Source organism: Malania oleifera, chromosome 9 (genome assembly GCF_029873635.1).
Source record: "Malania oleifera isolate guangnan ecotype guangnan chromosome 9, ASM2987363v1, whole genome shotgun sequence".
Classification (NCBI taxonomy): domain Eukaryota; kingdom Viridiplantae; phylum Streptophyta; class Magnoliopsida; order Santalales; family Ximeniaceae; genus Malania; species Malania oleifera.
This window is the reverse complement of record NC_080425.1, coordinates 43,417,562-43,431,908: the sequence shown is the minus strand read 5'-3', so window position 1 is coordinate 43,431,908 and position 14,347 is coordinate 43,417,562.

Here is a 14,347-nt window from a genome sequence, read left to right as displayed (position 1 = left end):
GTCTGGCTTCTTTCCATATAATGTCTTCACCATCCCTTACTACACTAGCAAGTCCTTCTCCCTTCGTTGCCAAAGCCCGAAATTACCAGTTCCATCACACTTATTCACTTTGAACTTAATCGAAGAGACCCCAACCATTATAGAACCAATAGCTCTGACACCACTTGTTGGTGTTTTGTTCAACTTGAACACACGCACCGGAAGCACACAAACAAACATGAACACTCAACAATCACTAATGCAATCATTCGATGGTGAGATATAATCAAGAAGCAGTCAAATAATAATAAGAAGAATAAAAAACATAACTAGAACACACAAGATTTATGTGGTTCAGCCATAGCCTACGTCCATGGTCTAATGCCTATATAAAAGTTTTAGTAAACCTAAACTACATTTATAGCTATCCCTAGGAGGAAAATCCTCCAAATAAGCCCAGTCTACAAGCCCATGAATTCAAATTATGTAATCTGCGCCGACAGGAACCGTCGACGGTTTAACCAAACCGTCGACAGTTTTGTGTTGAGAAAATTCCTGAAACCTCTTCTAGTGCAATTGTCCCACACTTCATGTAGCTCTCTTTGATACATGTGATCCACTCTGAATATGAGCTACATCCCCAACACTGTCGATGATCTCTGCCAAACCGTCGAGGTTTCTTCTTGAGCCTAACAACGTTGATGCAACTCTACAAACTGTCGATGGTTTCTTCTACAAACCAGTTTCTTTATTTTTCTCACCATGTTTTCTTTGTATATGTGTTCCACTTAATATATGAGCCACATATTACAATAATCTCCACCTAGGTGAATATACACCCCCTAGTAGAAAACGAAAACATAACTCGTAGCTCCACCTAGGATAATAGGTTGAGACGCCTCCCATCGAGCAACTGAAGACATCAATCAAGTCCAAACAATGCTTGAACTTTTCCATGCTAATAGGCTTTTTCAACATGTTAGTTGCATTCTTAGAAGTGTGAAATTTTTTAAGCAAGAATTCACCAGAAGAAACCAATTTCCTAGATCTTGTGAAACCTCACATCTATGTGCGTGGTCCTCACATAATATATCTGGTTCTTCACCAAATAAATGACACTCTAACTATCACAATGCAACTAAACTCCACCTTGCTGAGTACGTAGCTCCTTGACCAATCCTATAAGCCATAATGCTTCATTGGAAACTTTGGCCACTGCCATATACTCTGGCTTAGTTGTACATAGTGCAACTAGAGAGTATACCATGAACCTCAAACAAATAAGTCCTCCAACAAGGGTGAACACATACCTTGTTGTAGACCTTTTGTCATCCAAGTTCCCTACATAGTCTGTATCCACATATCCTATAACTAATGGATCACTTTGTTGCCTGGCAAACTGACAGTCTCTAGTACCCCTCAAGTATATGAAAATCCTCTTGACTACATCTCAATTTTGTCGACCCAAATTTGAAAGAAACTTGCTCATCACACTAACAACTTGTGCCATATTCGGTCTTGTACATACCATAGCATGCATCAAGCACCCCATTGCACTAGCATATAAGACCTTTGACATGTCACGAACATCATCATCCATCTTTGGGCACTGGGCGGTAGACAATCTAAAATTATTCACCAATGGTGTACTCACCAGTTTTGTATTATCTATGCTAAATCTTTCCAACGCCCTCTTAACATAGCTACCCCTAAATAATCACAATCTCCCTGAAACTCTGTCCTTGCGAATCTCCATCCTAAGAATCTTCTTGGCGCACCCAAATCTTAATGTCAAATTTTTTACTCAACAGAGTTTTCAACTAATTTACCTTAGTCATACTCTTTGCAGCAATCAACATGTCATCCACATAAAGCAATAGAAGATTAAGTGAACCATCATCAAGACTCTTCATATAAATGTAACAATAATACTCATACTTGTTGTAGCCAATCCAGGTCATGTAGGAGTCAAAACGCTTGTACCACTGCCTGAGAGACTACTTTAGCCTACAAAGTGATTTTCTTAGTTTACGAACCAAGTGTTCCTGTCTAGGTTGACTAAACTCTTTTGGTTGTACCATGTAAATTAGTTCCTCCAAATCACAATGGAGAAACATTGTATTTACGTCCATATGCTTCAAATGTATATTGAAATGTGCCACCAATCCCAACACAACCCTGATGGAAGTGTGTCTGACCACAAAGGAGAAGATCTCATCAAAATCAATCCCTTTCTTCTGTAAGTAACCCTTTGCTACTAACCAAGCCTTGAATTTTTCTCCTTTTTTTTCTAAAACAGATTCTTTCTTCCTATACAACTATTTGCTTCATATTGCTCTCTTCCTTTTTAGAAGCTTCACCAACTCCCATGTTTGGTTTTTATTCAGTAACTCCATCTCCTCCACTATAACACCCATCCATCTAATTTTCTCTTGGCTATGCACCACCTCTTGAAAATTATTAGGTTCCTTACTACTAGTAATGAATGCATAAGAAACTAGATCATCATTTCCATACCCGGGGGGTGGCCTGATAGTGTGTATGGACCTATGTATAGCTATACTGTGATGCTGCTGGTTTCTTGAACTAGAACTCCCTTCACTCTAAACATTTTCATCTCTACCCTGAGTCTCTAAGTCTACCTGCACCACATACTCATTGTTGCTACAGTTTTTTGGCACCTATTTCTCTTCTTCTTCCTCTTGAGTCTGTTACAACATGACTTTCTCATAAAAAATCACGTCTCTATTGATCACCACCTTTTTTGCCTTCGGATCTCACAGTTTGAACCCTTTCATAGCTTTCTAATACCCCAAAAAGATACACCATCTAGAATTTGCATTAAGCTTTGATCTCTCCTTAATAGAAACGTGCACATAAGATGAACATCCAAACACTCTCAAACCAGAGTAGTCTACCGCACTGGCTATCCACACCTTCTCTGCAACTTTCCCATCTAGTGATGCCCTTGGTGATTGATTAATCAAGAAACATGTCATATTTACCGCCTCTGCTTAGAAGTTATTTGTAAGTCATGCATTCAACCTGAGATATTAAGCTCTTTCAGCTGTAGTTATGTTAATCCTTTCTGCCACACTATTCTATTATGGTGTCTTGTGTACTATAAAGGGTCTCCTTATGCCATGCTGCTCGCACAACTCCATGAACCTCGAATCAGTGTACTCAGTTCCATTGTCTGACCTAAGGCATTTAATCTTCCTCTTGGTCTGGTTTTTCACTTTAGCTTTCCACAATTTGAACCTAACAAACGTCTCTGATTTGTGCCATATGAAGTACACCCAGACCTTTCATGAGTAATCATCGATAAAACTCATGAAGTACATATGTCCTCCCCGTGATGCTACCCTTACCGACCCCTAAATATCTGAATGAATATGGTCAAGAATTCCCTCCGTCTTATGTGTGGCTTTCTTGAATTGCACCCTATTCTATTTTCCAAGAACACAATACTTGCAGAAATTCAGCCTGCATGTTTTAACACCCTTCAAAAGATTTCTCTTATGAAGCTCCATCATCCCATGCTCAACTATATGCCCTAACTACATATGCCACAAGATAGTATTATCTAACTCAGACTCTGCAGCTGTAGCTCCACCTACAATTGTGGTACCCAGTAGTGCATAAATATTTCCTGCTAATTTATGTCCCTTCAGCACCATTAATACACCTTTACGCACCTTCATTACCCCACTTTTAGACTTGTAACTAAATTTGTTACAATCAAAAGTTCCCACTGAAATCAAATTCTTCCGCGGATTAGGTATATGCCTAACATCACATAACGTTCTCATAACACCATTAAACATTTTAATTCAGATAGTCCCTATTCTAACAATTTTGCATGAAGCATCATTTCACATCAAAGCAAAACCATAATTTACTCGTGAATGCTGAACCAATCTTTATTTGGTGTCATGTGGTAAGAGCAAGCCAAATCTAGGATCCAAGAATTTGTGAGACATTTTGAACCCGATGAAATAGAAAGTATATCACCATCACCACTCTCTGAGTCTCCTTCTTCCACTTCATTGGCAGATTTTGATGAACCATCTTGATTTTTTGGATTCCCTTATGAAATTAGGTGTAATCCCAAGGAGGGGCGGGGTGAATTGGGTATTTTAAAATTTCTAATTCTTTAAGTCCTAATACTAAAATGGCACAACCACACCAACACAAGTTTGGAGATATACAGACTTCAGTATTACACAACTTAATAAATTCAAGCTACGGATATCTCAAACAATTCAGTATTACCCAATCAATCTCAAGTGCAAGAAATATTTAAGACATACACAAATATGAAATCAACAATCAAGTTCAAGCAGAAATAAAAATGAGATAAGGGAAGAGAGATGCAAACACCAGATTTTAGGAGGTTTGGCCAACCCGGCCTACGTCCTCGCCTTAGGTAAACTACCCAAGGATTTCACTTTGCCGCTCCTTAACTTGGGACGAAACTTCCCACTACGATCCACTACTTACAAGAGGCACAACTTCCTCGTTACAATCTGCTACTTACAAGAGGCGTAGCTTCCTCCTCCCTAGTTCACAACCCGAACCATAAATACAATGGATAAATACAAATTTTTGGATACACTCAGATACTTCTTAACAAGATAATGTGTACAAGTGAAATCTTAAACACTCTTTTAAGATATAACTTGAAGCTCAATGGAGTAAATGTGCTAATCTCAATATGATATTTGTGATAAAAGAATATATGGCCTTTGTATATATAAAAATATATATGATGAGTTCCTTTAAAGATTTAAACCCAATGAAATATATCTCCAAAAATGATTTTTCAAATAAATATGTGTTGGAGATCTCTGAATTAAAATATGAATGTAAATACTTTCATAGATTCAATCCCTAGTAACAAAGAAAAACTTTTTCCCATTTTTTTTTCAAATGACGGATATATGGAAAACTAGGGTTCTTACTCCCCAATAAAGATTTTAAACAAAGTGAATATGAGAGTTGATAAACTTTGAAAAATTGAATACTGAAAATAAACTTTACCAAACCTCAAAACCTCAAGATCAATAATGCTTTTCAAGAGGATGTGAGTGAATGCCCTTTGAAAACTAAGAGAATGCCAAAAGATGTTTGAATGCAATAGAGTGTAGGCAAGAGGTGTAAAACTTGATTTTAGGGTTTTTAGGGTTGATATATATAATCATTTTCGGAATCTAAACGTTTTATAACTGTTGGAACATTGAAAAATATTTTAATTAAAAAAAATATGCTCTTTTAAGCGCTGGAGCATCATTCTGCCCGACACACTCGTCGACGAGTGTCCTTTACTCGATCGTCGACGAGACCAAGGGATTAGTCGACAAGTGTTCTATTTGAGAAAGTTAGGGTCTTGGTATTTTATCGTCGACGGGAACATGCATTCGTCGAAAAGTGGTCTTCATGCATTCATCGACGAGGCCAGGGGGACTAGTCGACGAGTTCCTTATTATTCAGCCCTATTATCCTTCTAAAATGCTGATCCAACCTAGAACAAGTGTATATGAATGTTTCATGAAAAACATGGATCCTAGGGTCCATCTATTAGCCATTTTGAGCTTCTAACTAGATCCTATGAGACATGTAAATATAAATACGACTAAATGCACATTACAATTGAAAAGTTGAACCATCTTCATCCTTTTGCTCTTTAACCTCCATGGAATAAGCCAAGCTATATGTGCTTCGGGTTCCTAATAACTTCCATAGCATTCTTACCATCCGTGTGTACTAAGTAATGATACTATTCAAAAACTCAATGCACATGTAAGAACTAAGTGATTTGTCATTATCAAAATAGGATTAAACTCATAGAGTCAACATCCCCTTCTTCTTTTCTGGACAATCTGGTTTTATATGCCCCTTTTTCCCGCACTTAAAATACCGTATCTCCTTCTTCTTTCTAGACCAGGACCAAGATTTATTTTTACTCGATCTGCTCTAGAACTTGCTTCTTCCACATTCTCAGTTACCCTTCACCACGAGCCCTTCACTTGATGAAATATCATTGTTGTCTTTCTTCCTCTGATGAAAACCAAATAGAGCACTTGTGATCTCCTCCAAATTTAGGGTTTCTTTTCCCCACATCAGAGTTGTAACCAAATTTTCACACGTATGAGAGGCATGTAGGGAATTCAGTAGCATCAAAGCCTTGTCTTCTTCCTCAAACTTCACATCAACTCGCATCAAATCACCGATGATCTGATTGAATACATTCTCGTGTTGGTTCAAATCCAAACCCTCTGTCATCTTAAGCCAATACAATTTTTGCTTATGGTACAACTTGTTCATCAACAACTTAGACATATATTGACTTTCCAATTTCTGCCAAACTATAGCTAGAGATTCCTCATCCATGAGGTGATACATCACATCATCAGTTAGACAAAGCCTGATAGTCGCCACAACCTTCGCTTCCAATTTCTTCCAACTTGTTTTGTCTATTCCTTCCGGTGGACTTTCGTATAATGCCTTCACCATACCTTGCCACACTAATAGATCCTTAACCCTCCTTTGCTATAGTCCAAAATTTCCTGATCCATCAAACTTGACAATGTCGAACCTTGTAGAAGAAATCCTAGAAGCCATTGTAAGCAATTACTTTGATACCAATTTGTTGTGCAAATCAATGCACAGTGGAACCGATCTTTACAATGCAGCAACCAACGATGAAAAATACGGAAACACAATCACACAGATCATATGAAAACATTAAAACAATGACACAAAAGATTAACATGGTTCGGCAATGCCTACGTCCATGGGAGCAAATAACTATAATTTTTACTATCTTCAAAACTAGGGTTATTGCATTGTATATATACTAACCGTTACATACAGAGTAGTTATAAAGTTCCCTAAATACTCCTTTATCAATCCCCAGAGGTTTTCCCTCTGAATCCCTAACTTAGACAGTTTTTTCTTAAGCCTAACACGGTTGATGCAACTCTGCAAACTATCAACGGTTTCTTCTACAAATCAGTTTCTCTATTTTTCTCACCATGTTATCTTTGTAAATGTGTTCCACTTAATATATGAACAACATATTAAAACAATGTTCTAGTATTTGTTCAAACCAATTCAAAAGAGCAGTTGGGCATCTCTTGAAAGCTCTCTTCCTCAAATTTGAAAGTTCCCTAAAAGCTTAGAGTTCTTGATAGACAGATCCTAGGTTGTGTATTAGAAGGCTTGGATATTCCTTCTCCATCAATAGTAGAGGCCAACTGATAGCTTTGAGATTAGTAGAGAATTTCAACCAATATCTCCACAGCTAGGCTGAGAGCTTAAAGTTGCAGGCCTGTAGTAGTCACACGTTATCTTTGTAGTTCTTTTTACTTTCTTCCTCATTTCCCCCCCTTATTATTGACAAATGAGAGACCTATCCTTTTTCCCAAAGCAAAGAGCTTATAACTTTCTTTTTCCTCTTCTTTTCTTTGCGTCTAACAAAAAGTTCTTCCTCTTCCTTTTCTTTATATATATTATTTTTCTCCTTCTTATTCTTCTTATGGTCTAATGAAAAAATTGCGAAAAATGAGAAATTTACATCAGTTCATTGAATTAAGATTAGCCATTTCTTCTTCCTTCTTCTCTTCATTCCTTTTGCTTTTCTTTTTAATTATAACTATTAAATAAAAAAGCTAGCAATAGTATGCCCTTTGTAGACACATTGCAATTTAGGCTACTTAGATACATATATTTTAAAGTTCAAAATTGTTGAAGGAAAAATTTGCTAAGTGATGGCTAGCAAGCTAGCTACATTCTTGAAATTTGCTTTAATTTATTAAACTTATTACCAAATTTTTAGAATTATTTCATAAAAAATTGTCATAAATTACCAAATTTATAAATTTATAAATTATTTTACATTATAAGTAGAATCATACGATCGACGATTCGATCTTGCAGACTCTCCCTACGATCCTATGATCCCCATTCTAATAACCTTGGTCATAATGGTTGCAAAGACAATTTTTTTTTTAAAGAAGGGCGGTACCTCCATTTGTTTATTGATAACCCTTCACTTTTGGCGGAGGAATACCGTGGTTACAAGACAATAAATGAGAGATAACAAAAGACAAACGTTAAAAATCTCCCAAAGAACAACACCAACATCCAGCCAAAACCGGGTTACAAGTCCAAACAAAACAAAACAAATTGGACCTACAAAACAAATCTCACACAACATAACAAAACAAAATAAAAACAGCAAAAAACATGAGCAAAAACCAAAAGAAAATCAGCTAAACATACCTCATATAAGTCATACCCATCTTCTCCAATTTATACAAACCATTGCTAACTTTAGGGAGTTGACTACTATTTATAAACAAACTATTCCTCCCCATAGCACCTTGTCGAGCCAAGGCATCTGCTACTTTGTTCCCTTCTCTATATGAATGATTTATCGAAAAATCCACTCCCTCTAATAAACCAATAAGCTGCTCCCAAAAATCCCACAAATACCATAATGAGCACTTCCTGACTCTAATCCAATTAACTACAATATTCGAATCACATTCAATATCGATACAGGTATGACCCAACTGTTTGCAAATCTTTATTCCTTCCAACACAGCTCTCAATTCAGCTTCATTATTTGAACAAGAACCAAAATATTTTGAAAAACCAAATACAAAAGAACCTGTATGGTCTCTAAGGATGCCACCACCACCCGCCGGCCCTGGGTTCCCCAGGCTGCTCCCATCCAAGTTTAGTTTCAACCTCCCTTGCCTCGGTTTTATCCATCTTACACTTTGCATAGTTTTAATTCTTTTATTCACAATTTGCACTTCCAAATTCTGCAAAACCCGAAAATCAGCATCCTTTAACTGAACCATTTCTGTCATGTTCCTACTTAAAACCCCCACCCAATACTTAATGGAGAGCCATACATCAGTACTACTTTCTAATTTTCCTCCCATTCTAGCCACACATCTCCTTCTCCACAGCCTCCAAACTACTAAACAAGGAATCAAACCCATCAATGAACCCAATTGAGAGAACCTAGAAGCCCTATTAAACCACATTTGGACTCTTTCTTTCCAACTTTGTTGCCTAAGGAAAGGAACACCTACCTCCACCGAAACCTTCCTCCAAACCTCAGAAGCAAGGTCTCCTTTATTTAACACATGCTCCAAATCTTCAGATTGCCTCATCTCACAACAATTACATGCCGAAACCAGAGAAACCCCCACCCTTCTCACCTTTTCATCAACACTTAGGCACTCAAAAGCAGCCTTCCATATACAAATAGAAATTTTCTTCGGTAACCATTTGTTCCAAACCCACTTAGCCCAATCAAATTTGGGAGCTCTAACTCTGATAACATCCTATGCGGATTTTGTATTAAAGTAGCCATCCTTTTTCGGGAGCCATAACAGAATGTCCGAAAAATTTCTAAGATTTCCCACCTTTTCCATCACTTCATCTGCTTTATTAATCCCCAGAATCCTCTGCAAATTTTCCACATCCCATGCATTGTTATTAACCAAATCTTTTAATTTGATATGAGATTGTGCATCATTTGGACAAATTGCATACAAAGGTCCCGAATCTAGAAACTTATCATACCACAATTTTACATCTCCTTCTCTAACCTTCCACTTAGATTTACTTAACAGATCAGGCATACCCTGCAGAACTTTCCTCCAAAAGGAAGAATCTGATCCATGCGATCTGTAAAGAGCAATATGTCCTCCTTTCACATATTTAGCTTTAAAAAATTTAGCCCATAAAGAATTCTGCGTTAATAAATGCCAACCAAACTTCATGAATAAAGACCGTTGCACTTCCGAAATGTCCCTTACTCCAATGCCCCCCTCCTCCACAGGAACACACAATTTCTTCCAAGCCCTCCATTTCATTTTTTCTTTTCCATCCTTAAATCACCAGAAAAAAGAAGCAAACATACCTTGAATCTTTTTAATCATCAGTTTCGGTACATTTAGAATAGCTAACAGATGTAATGACATACTTGAAAGCACATGTCTCAACAAAACAAAACGACCTCCTTGAGACAATAGTCTACTTTTCCAGCCCTCAACTCTTTTACTGATTTTTTGGATTAAAGGGTCAAAATGACAGCCTTTCAATTTACCATCCACTATTGGCACACCCAAATACGTAAAAGGAAATTTACCCTCAATAAAACCAGTCTCTTGAAGAATTTCTCCTTTCCTCTGAACACCTAACTTGTTTGAGAAAAAAATAGCTAATTTATCTTTATTCACCATTTGGCCAGTCCAGTTTTCATACTCCTTAATCACCTCCATTAACTGACTAACAGATTTTTTTCCAGCATTAGCAAAAATAACAACATCATTTGCATACATTAAATGCGATATAATAGGTGCACCACACGGGTGTGCAAATGGTAAAATCCGCTTCTCAGACAAATTTTTTTTTAATTAATTTAGAAAGAATTTCTTCCATGATGATGAAAATATACGGCGACAACAGATCCCCTTGCCTCAAACCCCTTTTTGACTTGAAGAAACCTCTATAAGTGCCATGCATCATGACAGAAAACCATGGAGTGGAAATACAATTTTGAATCAACTTACAAAACCAGTTTGGAAAACCAAGAGCCTTAAAAATCTGATCTACCACCTGCCACTCCACTCGATCATACGCTTTGCTCATATCAATCTTTAACATTATATTACCTCCTCTCACCCGCCTATGTAATAATTTTGTCATCTCTTGAGTAAGCGTTATATTTTCAAAAATACTCCTCCCTTTCACAAAAGCACCTTGTTCTAAAGAAATTAAATCACTCATCACCAACGAAAGTTTACCAACAAAGATTTTAGAGAAAATTTTATAGATTACATTACAAAGACTTATCGGCCGAAATTTATCAAAAGACTGAGGATCCTTTACCTTAGGAATAAGCACTATGTAAGAGGAACAAAAATACCGAGGCAACATATCACCTCTGAAAAATTCTTTTATCACATCCATCACGTCATTTTTAATAATCTTTCAACAGGTAATATAAAAAGAAGACCCAAACCCATCAGGTCCCGGGCTACTATTCACAGAAATAGACGAAACAGCTTCATAAACCTCCTCCTCGGTCGGGTCTTCACTTAGCTGACCTATAGACTCCTCAGAAACTATCGACTGGATAATATCTTCCAGGTTTGACCTTTGCACCGAACTATTTTGCCCTAAGAATTGCTCAAAATACTTCACAGCCTCATCATGAACCATTTGCCTATTTTCTAACACCGAACCATCAGGAAGCGTCATTGAATTTACACAAGAATTTCGTCTCTTTTGCGTCATCACAGCATGGAAAAACTTTGAATTTTGATCCCCGTCTATCAACCATTTCACCTTTGCTTGTTGCGCCAATCGAACCTCTTCCCTTTTGTACCAAACCTCCAATTCAGTTTTAGAAACAAGGAACTCTTCTTCAACTGATTCCGAGTATTCTGTTTGCAGTAAATTCTTATAATTTTCCATCCTTTCCTCCAACTCTCGAATAAAACTACCAACACGATCGAAGATCTGTTTGTTCCACACCCTAAGCCTTTGTTTTAGCCTTTTTAATTTACCCGCCAATTTAGACAATCCTGAATCTGCCACAATGTGTTCTCTCCAAGATGATTCAACCATTTCCAAAAAATCCCTATGTGACGTCCACATGTTTTGAAACCTAAACGGTGCTGGCCCATACCTCTCCATACTCGCACACAGCTGTAATAAGATAGGAGAATGATCTGAAGTATTTCTTTCCAACAAAGAAGTCTTAGCTTCACCATATTTTATAGAAAAAACATTATTAATCAACACCCTGTCCAGTTTCGCCCAACTTCTTCTCAAACCTTGTTGGCCATTACACCATGAAAATTGACTTCCTTCGAATTTGAGGTCCAATAACCCACAACTATTAATACAACCATTGAATTCAGCCATAGACGAACCCAAGCGAGGTCTACCTCCCACGCTTTCCTCATCTGACCGAATTACATTAAAATCTCCCATAACAACCCAAGCCATGTCAACACTCGACATCCCCTGAAGTTGTTCCCATAAATCTCTTCTCTCAATATGATAACATTTAGCATATACAAAAGTAAGAAGCAAGGAGTCTCTATCATCTGTTACCAAAACTGTCACACATTGATTTAAGGTACCCACCCAATCCACTTGAACATCATCTTTCCAACAACCAAATCTTTCCACCTTCCTCTACATTAGAGCAAAAGTTAGTAAATTGCAAATACCTCGCCCACCTTTGTATCTTTTCTATATCTTGAAAAGGTTCCGAGACTGCCAAAATCGAAACTTTCTGATCCTTCATGATTTGTTTCAATCTTCTCTTCGACGTGCCCAACCTTCTTATATTCCAAAACGTAATTTTTTCAATCATAGGTTCAACTTTTGAGGTATTGCCTTAGACCTCTTAGACTTTCTCACTTGTCCATCATCCTTCTTTCTTCCTTCTGAATCACCCACTGTCACATTACCTGGATCAGAATAATATTCTTTTTGAGTATCAATGCAAACCTCCAAATCTCCCTTAGATACCACATCATAATTATCCCTCCATAATCCACCCTCCACTTCACCCTCTCTCTCATCCACCTCTTCCACTAAAATCAACTCTTCATCCTTATCCTTTTCAACTTTTCCCCTCCCCCCTACATGAATAACTCCGATTTCCTGAATAGACCTAGAACAATCTCCCCGTTCTACCTGCACCCCTGACTTCTGGTCTTTACAATGATCGACTTTCTCTCGACTATTTTTCTCTACCAAATTAACTTCCTCCACTTTTTTAGTACCCACATTATTAACCTCATTCAGAATTTCTTTATTTTTCTCAATCACCTTCGACGGGCCATTCACAATTCCATCATTCTTCTCCTCCATCCGTTGTTCCTGACTCTTCAAAATAAGATCTTCCTCTTCAACTATCATATTCTCTTTTCTATTCACTTTTTTCCAAACCATCTCATCTACCTCCTTTCTCATACCTACCTTCCTTTTATCCTTAGACTCTGTTAGCTTTACCGTGATCCCAAGAGGGGGGGTGAATTGGTATTTTTAAATTTTATCTTCTAGGTATTTCTCCTAGCAGTAGTATGTTCACAAGCCTAGGGTCAATCTAGTGCAAATAATGTAAATATACCAGAAATTAAATAAAGCAGTTTAAACAATCATATAAGCGTCAGAAAGCAGTAAAGGAAAGATGACACGCAGATATGTTATCAAGGTTCGGCCAACTGCCTACGTCCCCGCCTTGGCTAACCAGCACAAGGATTATCACAATACCTTGCTCACTTAAACAGGTGGAGTGGCACCTATACAAACCAGGTCAAATTACCACAGGGCTGACCTCAACCTTTACACCAATCCTTACCGGGCTGGATTACCACCCCCTCAGGCCACGCTTGGAATCTCTCAAATATACAATCACAAGGTACAATGCAGGAGTGCTTTCACGTAAAGCAAATTTGTACCACAAATGTGCACAAACACAAACACCACAAGTGATTTAAAATGTAAGCTCTGTGTGGTCTGAATATGTCAACTCTCAACTATGTTTTCTATCAGTGTAGTACGTACGTGAGAGTGTCAATAATAATCTGTGTACTTTAAAATATTCAATCAAGCGTATTCACACAGAGTATCAAACAAGCCTCAACATAATCAATCAATAGAATGAGTCAATCATACGAATATGTATATGCTTGAATGGCAAAGTAGATAATCTTTGTTTTCGGTAAATGCTATATTACTTGTATAAATAATACCACAAAGATTAGTGTAACAAACACAAATACCTTTTCACAAATTGTTCAATAAGTTCCACAAGATATTTGAGTAAGCTTGAAATATGTTTTTGCAAATCAAAACAAATACACACTTCCAAAGATGTTGCAATGATAATGCAACACTCAGAAGTTTACCACAAGTTTTCTTAGAATAGGCTTATTAGCAAAGCCTCCTAAGAAAACTTAGGTTATGCTCTCGAGAGAAAAATCGATTTAAACACTCTTAAACAATGAGAGCAAAACCTGTTTGAATATACACTCAAAGCACTTACAAATGATTTGAAGAAATGAGCTAAAGTGCTTTTGGGAAAGATTTGAGCAAGTAGGAATCACAAGGAGGTATTTTTTCTTGAGAGAGATTTTCCTAATCCTTTTTGCTAATCAATGCTTAAATCACCAAATGAAAGAGTATATATAGACATACTAAAAATTTTGACCGTTGGGGACTTATTAGGGATTTTCAGAAAAGATTAATGACACTTAAGAAACTTTAACCCTGTTTAAAAAATTTAACCTCGGTAAAAAAAATAGGAGCAACCCGAGAG